Source organism: Grus americana, chromosome 1, assembly GCF_028858705.1.
Source record: "Grus americana isolate bGruAme1 chromosome 1, bGruAme1.mat, whole genome shotgun sequence".
NCBI classification, from domain to species: Eukaryota; Metazoa; Chordata; class Aves; order Gruiformes; family Gruidae; genus Grus; species Grus americana.
The window spans coordinates 49,479,074-49,488,162 of NC_072852.1; positions in this window are offsets into that span (position 1 = coordinate 49,479,074).

Below are 9,089 nucleotides of genomic sequence, written 5' to 3' on the forward strand. Positions count from 1 at the left end.
AGATACCCTCCGCAGCACTGCCATTTTTGGCTGCTTCCTCCGTGATGGGTGGGCAGGATCCCAAAGATACAGATGATCCTTTTTTTTTTTTTTCCCCCGTGAGTGAAGTGTAACTTTATCGAATCAGGGAAATCGCACTGGAATTACGCTATAGATGATGTATCCTAGATGGTTAGGTCTTCAGATATGTAGAGGAACGCTTAGTGAGTCAGCCCTGCAATTTTTGGTGGAGTAGGTCTATTCCGGCGTGTGGGTGTTCACAGAACAATTACGTAAGTGTCAGGGTAGTGAAGAACTTTTGACATTTCTGGCAGCTTAACTGAGTTCTTTTCAGTCAAAAATATACTAATTGTTGTTCTCTTGCATTAAACACACATCATTGCCTTAAGTGGATTTGGGGGGCATTTTTTTAAGCATCAGTTGTCAGAGCATGATATTGGAGTGGTTTTATTTTTGAGAAAACAGGAGATTTTTCGCAGTTACAGTGAGACAAACATTTGTGAGAACCGTTTTAAATCATATAAGAGGGTGCGAAAGTTGCCGTGCCATATGCCTGGAATTTACTATGGTAAAGCTAATTACTGCCACTGAATGCAAGGGCCCGTCAGCATTTTCATCATCACACCCACCCTCAACACCTTTTCTCTTTTTTTTTTCTTTTTTTTTTTCTTTTTTGAGTTTTTGGTTTGCCTGACTTTTTTGCTTATATAGTTTTTGGGCTAAAGAATGATCATACGACCTCCAAACTAACCCTTGAAATGCCTTACAGCCTATATTCAAGGTGCGTAGGTTTGGTACCCCACTGAAGTATGGTGGATTAAATTACGAGGCAACTGCTTTTCTACATGTATTACACAGGGAAAGAAGGAGAACTGGTTTGTTTCCCAAGAGCAAGATACCAAAATTAGTCAGACTAGGTCAGTGTCCAAATGGCATTTTCAGAGAAGACTTCACTCTAAAGATTAAATATGAAAGAAACAAAAACTGATAACTGTTTTCTTTCTTACTTGTTCTAAGTTGTGCCTTTGGTACCAAAATCCTTCAGTCAAACTAGCCAATGGCTTTCTTTCTGATCTGGATAAACATGAAATCTTTCAAATGATCATGACCTTGATATACTGTCTCTTCTTCTACATTGCACAATTAATAAGCCAGGTCACAACTCTGAATGGTGCTGGACATCCAGCTGGCATGCCTGAGTGACTGTCTAGCAAAACAGCATTTGTTCATGGCTCTTGGAGAGTCAACAAATGTTTGTAGGATGTTTGTCACCTAAGAAGTGTATTTTCTGAAATCAGTCAGAGAGAAGGACTCTGTTACGTTCTCCGTGGATTCAGAGGGAGAACTGAACCTACCAGCTGTGTGGGTGCTTGTCCACACACAGCACGTTGGCTGTGTTAGCAAGTCCTTACCGAGACTGGAAATAGGTAAGATGAGGACTCTACCAGTGACAGCATGTGGTGAGGAATCACTGGGATAACCTGTGTTCTTTGGGCTCCAACCAATATACTTTTTCGACAGGAATTTTCCTAATTAGTAAGGACAACTTCAGCCTGGATTTTCTGGCTTAATGATATGTATAGTATGCCAGCTCTGACTCTTAACATAAGGGGGTACATTTTATCACTTGTCTCTGAAAATAGCAGACTCAGTTTGAATCTGAAGTTGCTGCAATCATCCAATTGCTTCTCCAAAACTTAGAAAATTCTGGAGATCTGCAGTGTGAATCCACGGCCTTATATTACGCACAGCATGGTGGACTGAAGGGATTCATTGTTCTGATGTGTGCAAGAGGAGTTGCTTAAGTCCAATGAGCAAAAACAAAGGGACTCTCAGTGCCTCATATTTCCTCCCCAGGATTTATGCAAAGTAAATAAAGGAAACAAGTCTTCTGCTTTGAGTGCTCAGGACGAGAGCACTCTTCACTCTAGCCCAGTGCTTTCAACTGCCACCCGTGTCAATTCATGTCGTTACTCAGAGAGAACTGGAGGCAAATAAGCATGAGTTCTTGCATACCAAAAGCTCTGTATGCTCACTGATAAAATTAATCTCTCTTAGATTCAGACATAGACTAATTATTTAAAAACAATTGTTCCCACTCCTTTGAGACTCATTAACAACACACGTGATGCCTCTGCTATGTCGGGTGGACAAGAACTCTTACGTACAGGTAGGGAAAGCTCACCCACCTGTGTCATTCACCTTCAGGGCAACTCAGAAACCTACAACAGGATATTTCCTTTGAAAGGTTTTGTTAGCTGGACTTCTTTTTTTTTCGAAAACCTACAAAAGTAAATGTATGAATGCTGCATTATTGATTGGTAAAGCTAAGAGATATATTGCTATGGGAAAATACTGATTACAATCTGCTAATTGTCAGATGCACACTTGTCTGTCTCTACTGAGGAAGTTTTGCTTGATTCAATCACTTTGATGGTATTTATCTCATCTGAATAAGATGATCAGTATTCTTGAGCTAGAGACTGAACTGGAAACAAATGGAGCAGTAGGTATTCTGGTTTTAGTGGCAAAGCAACTGTAGGTAAATTGACCCGAATCTCTTCATGGATATGTTCTACAACATAACAAATAACAACTGTAACATTAAAATAATATCAAGAAACAATAGGAAAAACCAATTCATAGCCATTAGAATAACAGCTGTCTGTGCTGTGAAAACCATTTTAGGTGTAGTGCCTCACCTCCCTGTGAGTGGTGGTACAGCAGTTTTTCCAGCTAGGTTAGCTGACATAGTAAGGCAAAACCAGCGTCTGACGTAGGAACCATGATGTTGACTGTCTTTTTGCTCTTATAAGCATAGTACATATTGATTTTGCGACTGATTCCCTGCAAAAATATATTGCATATTACTTCAGAAGGTAAATGAGGCCAAAATTGTGGACAAATTAACCAAGAGCTTTTTATTCTCAGGGCTTGGAATTGATCAGTCGCTCTGATCATCCATTAAGCTGCATTCAGCACGTTGCCTTTAGAAAAAAGGGGAAAATGAACTTCTGACCATAGAGACAGTAGAGCTGACATGGGAACAATATGCCAGAGGGATCAGGTCCAGCAGTGGTAAGCTCCAAGCAGGGGTTACAAGTAAGGTGAAAGTGACCCCGAAACCTCCCTTATGCGAACAGCTGCCCTGTGGATCTGCGCAGCTCCAGCCCTGTGCCCCTTGTCTCCTTTCCTCCCAAATTCCCACCTGACCTTCATACTCAGGCCTCCAAAAATGTGCGAGCTGCCTCCATTCACTATGGGTTAAAGAGTTTGCCTGTGAGCAGTTCCTGGGCATCTCACGTGTGTCCTGCAGGCACTGTCATGAGGCACACTGATGAAAGGGTTACAACGGGCTAGCGAGGAGGGAACTGAGCATTTGCTGAGGTTGTTTTTGCCTAAGGCCACCCCTTAGAGCAAGAGCCTGTTTGGGAGCAGCCAGGAGACTTTTGGCTTGCTGGGGGTGGGGTTATGAACTGTGGCTGAGGTCAGGGAGGAAGGAGCAGGGTCTAGACAAAACGGGGCCACTGAACCTGAGATAACAGCGCTCCATGAAACGTGGTCTCTCTGTCTGAGAACAGGCTGCCCACCCAGTCAGGTCTCTGTCTGAGCTCTTCTTACCGGCATGAGGAGAAAATGCCTTAGCTGATGTATTCGTAGACAGAGACTGTTCTCTTTAGCTCTTCATAATCTGTCCAGCAAGGGCATTTGTTGAAACTCAAGGTGTTTGGTTTTGTTTCTGCTGCTGGGTGAGAGGACATCTCACACTTCATTGTGGCCATGGTCTACCTCACTTTCGGAGGAAGTATGAAATGCTTCTTGAGAAGTGGGAGGGAAGACTTTGTTCTCTGCCTCCTTTCCTTCACTGATGTCCAAAGAAGGATTTCTAGGAAGCACTCTGGGGTTTTTTAGAAGACATAGCACTTCTAGGAACCTACAGTCAGTGTGTACTTGGAAGAGAAGAGATGGGTGTATCATTTCAAAGGAATCAAAATGAATTCCTGAGATCTGTATGTCAAAGATTTCTTCCAAGTGTTTTCTTAGCACAAGGTCCACATTTTTCTGAAATTTCCCATATATTTTCAGGGCTTTCATAAGAACATGTGGGCTATATTTGCTATGGAGTGGCCCTTGGACCAGGGTGAATTTTACCTTCCAAGAATCAACTTCAGCTGAAGCAACCCAAAGTTCACGTCAAATTTTTTTTTTTTTGCCCTGCTGTCAGTGATATTTGTGAATGATGGAAAACTATCCATATGGCTAAACAGACTATCTCCACTCCCCCACAAGTAGTGACTTAGAGGATGAAAGTAATATTCATCCTGATCATCTGTTTTGTAACAGGATATTTATCTCAAGCTTTCAAGAATGTCATTATTATTGAGGGAGGAGGGGAATGGGCAGTAAGACAGGATCTGTAACAGATTATTGGTGCTGGGAGGTGGGTAAGCCGGAGGGAAGGAAACCTGCCTGAACCCCACCAGCCCTGCTATTGCCCAGAAAGAGGAGCTGTGGGCCCGTGATAATATGAGGAGGAGGAGGAGGAAGCGTTCTCACTGTGGTCAATTACGAGTCCAAGGAGCCTAAGTGGGGTTTGAAAAATGGCAGGACCCTGAAAGGAGAAATGTCGGCGACACATCTAATGCATGTGAAGAGAGGACTGGTTAGGACAGGGACTAGGGACAAGGCTGTAAATCTGTTTCTGTGAGCACATCCTTTAAAGCTGATCTCGTTGCGCTGCAGGGAGGCTGGTGGTGGAGGAGGCTGAATCTCAGCTCTGGGACTCTGGTCCAGTTAAGCAAATGGCATGGTTCTCATTGATACTGGCCCAGAGTATGGCTCGGTTTTTGTGGCCACCTAAAACCAACCTAATTTAAACTCTGTTTCTGAACTAAGGAGCATGAAAATTTCAAAGCTTTTTGCTTCCAGTCGGGACTTCCAGGGGTGGTATTAATAGCTTTGGTGAACTGTACTCCATTGATTTAAAGCACCTTCTGAAAGTCAGGATTTTATCAATTTTTTATCACTTTTACACAGGAAGCAATGCTGGGCTTAATGCTGTTTATCCAGCTGGACATATTGACTTTGACTTAGGAGATCAAAGCATTTGGGTTAGGGATTGTGTAACATCTTCCTATAAGAACTGTCAGGGGTAAATTTACCAAAGCCTGAAACTTTGATTGATGATGATTTTGCATGAGCGTTCAGCATCAGGAAGCACACAATAGACCCTTTCTCTTAACAGAGCTGCGGGCCGTGGCACCTTTAAACATACATATTTTGAAACACATTTCATCACCTCCTGGAACATAACAGTACACAAAACCCTGGAGGTACACTTGAAAGTGAGCTTTTCCTGGACTTCAAGGAGGTGACCCAAGACCCTTTAAGATATGGCTTGCTGTAGTGCAAACTGGGAACCAGTCAGGGGAATAAGTTATTTGTCGTCTTTTTTTTTTTTTTTTTTGCCATTGTAATAACAGCATTTCCCAATAGGTAGGAGGCTGGAAAGTGCTAGCTCCGGAGCTCAGAGATTCAGTCCTCTGCTCCAGTGAGTCCTCCTTGCAGCACTGCAGGCAACAGCACAGCCGGGCAGATAGAGCAGGACCTTGCTCCGAGGACAGATAAAAGAGACTTGACTTCTTGTCCCAGCTTATGGTGAGATACATCCCTTTCTGTGAACTGACTTCCCCCATCTATTTAGATGTAAAGGGTACTAAATACGCTTGTTAAACACTTTGGCATCTTTTATCACCAGTTATTGAGGGTTTATTCACATCCTCTGACTTTTAAAAGGTAGGACCCTGGCTTCCTTCACTAGGGTAGTGAGGAGAGATTCCACAGCGCAGAGCTCAGCAGGGCATCCTAATTTAGGGGTACTAGCTGCCCCCCAACAGAGAATAACTTCTACCTCTGGCTATAAAGGGAACCATGGAGAGTAATCTCCTGCTGCTGTCTCAAACGAAGCCATGTAAAATATCTGTCCAGCCTCAGTGGAATTAAACCGACAGCGGTCCCCTCATCACAGGAGGTGGTGTCCGCACGGATAGTTGTCCTTGCTGCAGTAGTAGGGGGCATGTACAGAATTAAAATAGATGAAATATGACTGAGTTTTTCTCTCAACATAAAATTTAAACCCAACAAGTTCCATAGCATTATACTGGCCCTATTAGAGTCCATCCATGGGTTTGAAAGCCATGCAGAGCTTTGATCTGCTCTGAAATTTATTGTCGTTGTATGAGACAGCGTCATCCTTTTTTTTTTTTTTTTTTTTTTTTGGCTAGGTGCTGAGAGTGCAGACTATGCCCAAAAGATGGGCCAGCCCTCCTTTGGTACGTCCCATCTTTGTATCTGTGCCCTGCGGGTCTGTCCCTGGGGCCGAGCATGGCTGCAGGGAGCTGTGCTGGCCAGCACTTACCCAAGAGTCAGGCATCTGCAGCCAGCTTGCTTCTAACCCAGAGCAGCAAGGGCATTGTTAGTGGTGGTAAAGGGGCTTGTTGCTGCCGCCGCCGTTTTGTCTGCTAGTCATAGCCTTTGTCCTGAGTGTGCCACCGCCTGTGCACAGCTGGCCTCTGTCACTGCGGCGTGCAGAGGTCTCCTCTTCTGCAGAAGGGCGGCAGTTTGAAAATGTTCTGTGGGATTTCCCTTTTTTTTTTTTTTTAGCTACAAACAAACAAACAAAACCTAAATGTTTGGAGTGTGGATTGCATGGCTCAAGGACTCAGGATGATTAAAAGCAGGAGCCATACAGAGACATCCAGAAATGACTGTTTTTAACAAGACAGGAACTTTGTCTGAAAACAGGATGACCTGCTGCAAAAGACGCCAACAAATCCCTGTAGAGCTTTAGAAAAAACAAGCAGGCGCCTGAGTGTGCTTTAAAAAAAAAAAAAATCCCGCCTAGTAATAAAAAGGGATGTAAGGGTAAACAGGAAAAGAGCACTCCACACTGCGAGCAGCCCGGAGGAGGAGAGGCCGGGAAGAGCACTGATCTGAAAACCTGATATGGAAACTGAAGGGAAAGATTTCTTAATATTCCCCGGGACAAACTCCCTGTGAAAACACAGCCTCAGTGCAGCTTTGAGTGGCAGTTGCCTACTGGTTCCTGTGTGCCTTTGTACCAGTAGTATGGAGGCTTTGGGAGAGTAGCACGGGCTCTGCAGGTTTTGTTGGCTGGATTCAGTGGCTGTAAAGAAGTGTCATTTCAGACTTGCATGAAATACAGGCTTAGGAGACATTTCTACTGCATAACTGTATTTCCTGACGATGAGGTTCCTGCAGTTCTGCGGTTATACTGCAGTATGGCTCACTCTCCCACTTTTAGTGTGAATCGCATGTTGTATGTTGTGCTTTCCACTAAGCCCTAGCTCCTCAAGTCTTGTAATTTCATTACAATCTTGGTTTTCATGTATCTGAAACAAGTCTTTCTAGCCTTCATGCCTAACAAAGAAAATCTTGAAATCGTAAAGGCAGCTTACCATAATGGGTAGACCAAAAACCCTACTATTGCTGTTTTCTGATGGTGAATTTTAAAACCAAATACTATTTTGAGGAATCAGGATATTGATATTAGGCTTAATCATGTTGACAACTTCTGCTCGTTGGCAGAATTTGCAGACTTAGATACTAAGCAAGTTTCCCACTGCAATCCGCACACCATCAGTGAGACACCCATAGCAATAAACACGATGAGATATGTATGCAGCATCAGGCCCAGGGACAGCAAATTCCTTTACAGCAGGTTTCTCTTCGGTGCCGCTCCCAAGTCAAACACTTCCTCAGAACTGAAATAACAACCTATTGCAGCTTGTGTTCATATGTTGCCAGAAACGGATTCAACAGGTTGTAAAATCCACCGACAGTAAAAGATTCATCCTCTCAAATAAAGGGCTTGGCCCCTACCAAAAGGCAGACAAGCAGCTGGGGTTGGTGTCGGTGATTTGGCTTCGTGTCGGGGCTTTCGGCACAGCGGTTGCTCCCCGCTGGGCAGCAGGCAGCTCTGTGCAGTCAGCTCGCCGTGGCAGCGATGCTCCTGCACTCGCCAAAAGAGCACAGCTTTTCTGCTCTGGTGGGTCCTGCGGAAAACGCTGTAGTTCAGAAAAACATCTATGGCCTTACAGACGCTGATGGGAATTACAGAGAGGCTCTTGGATCGTCTCCCCTGGATGCAGCCCTAAATCCCTGGTGATGCACATCCGGTGCCCCGGCGCTCCTTTGGCTCCCTGTGAGCATTCACCAGCTGTGGCCTGGGAGTGCCTCCATGTCCCTCTGCACCAGGCCGCCTTCCAGAGAGGCTCCAGCCCTTTTGGGTGGGGGAAGCAGGGGAGAAAGAATCATAGAATCATATAGGTTGGAAAAGACTTTTAAGCTCAAGTCCAACCATAAACCTAGCAGTGCCAAGTCCACCACTAAACCATGTCTCTAAGCGCCACGTCTACACATCTTTTAATTACCTCCAGAGATGGTGACTCAACCACTTCCCTGGGCAGCCTGTTCCAGTGCCTGACAACCCTTTCGGTGAAGAAATTTTTCCTAATATCCAATCTAAACCTCCCCTGGCACGACTTGAGGCCATTTCCTCTTGTCCTATCACTTGTTACTTGGGAAAAGAGACCAACCCCCACCTGGCTACAACCTCCTGTCAGGTAGTTGTAGAGAGCGATAAGGTCTCCTCTGAGCCTTCTTTTCTCCAGACTAAACAACCCCAGTTCCCTCAGCCGCTTTTCATAGGACTTGTTCTCTAAACCCTTCACCAGCTTCGTTGCCCTTCTCTGGACACGCTCCAGCACCTCAACGTCTTTCTTATAGTGAGGGGCCCAAAACTGAACAGAGCACTCGAGGTGCGAAGAGCTGACACTTGTTTGTGAGCTCTTCAGATAATGGAAAAGACATCAGTCTCCACCCTCTTCTGGGTATTGCTTTAAGGTTGACAAAGAACAGCTTCTGCTCACCCAGGAGGAGGACAAGCACTGGGAGCGCTGCGGGCGCAGGGCTGCTCTGAAGCTGGGCATCTCATATTGGGGGCCCAGCTCTGCAGCTGGTCACAGGGGTGATGGCCACCCCTGCACGCCTTTTCAGCCCCTGCATCT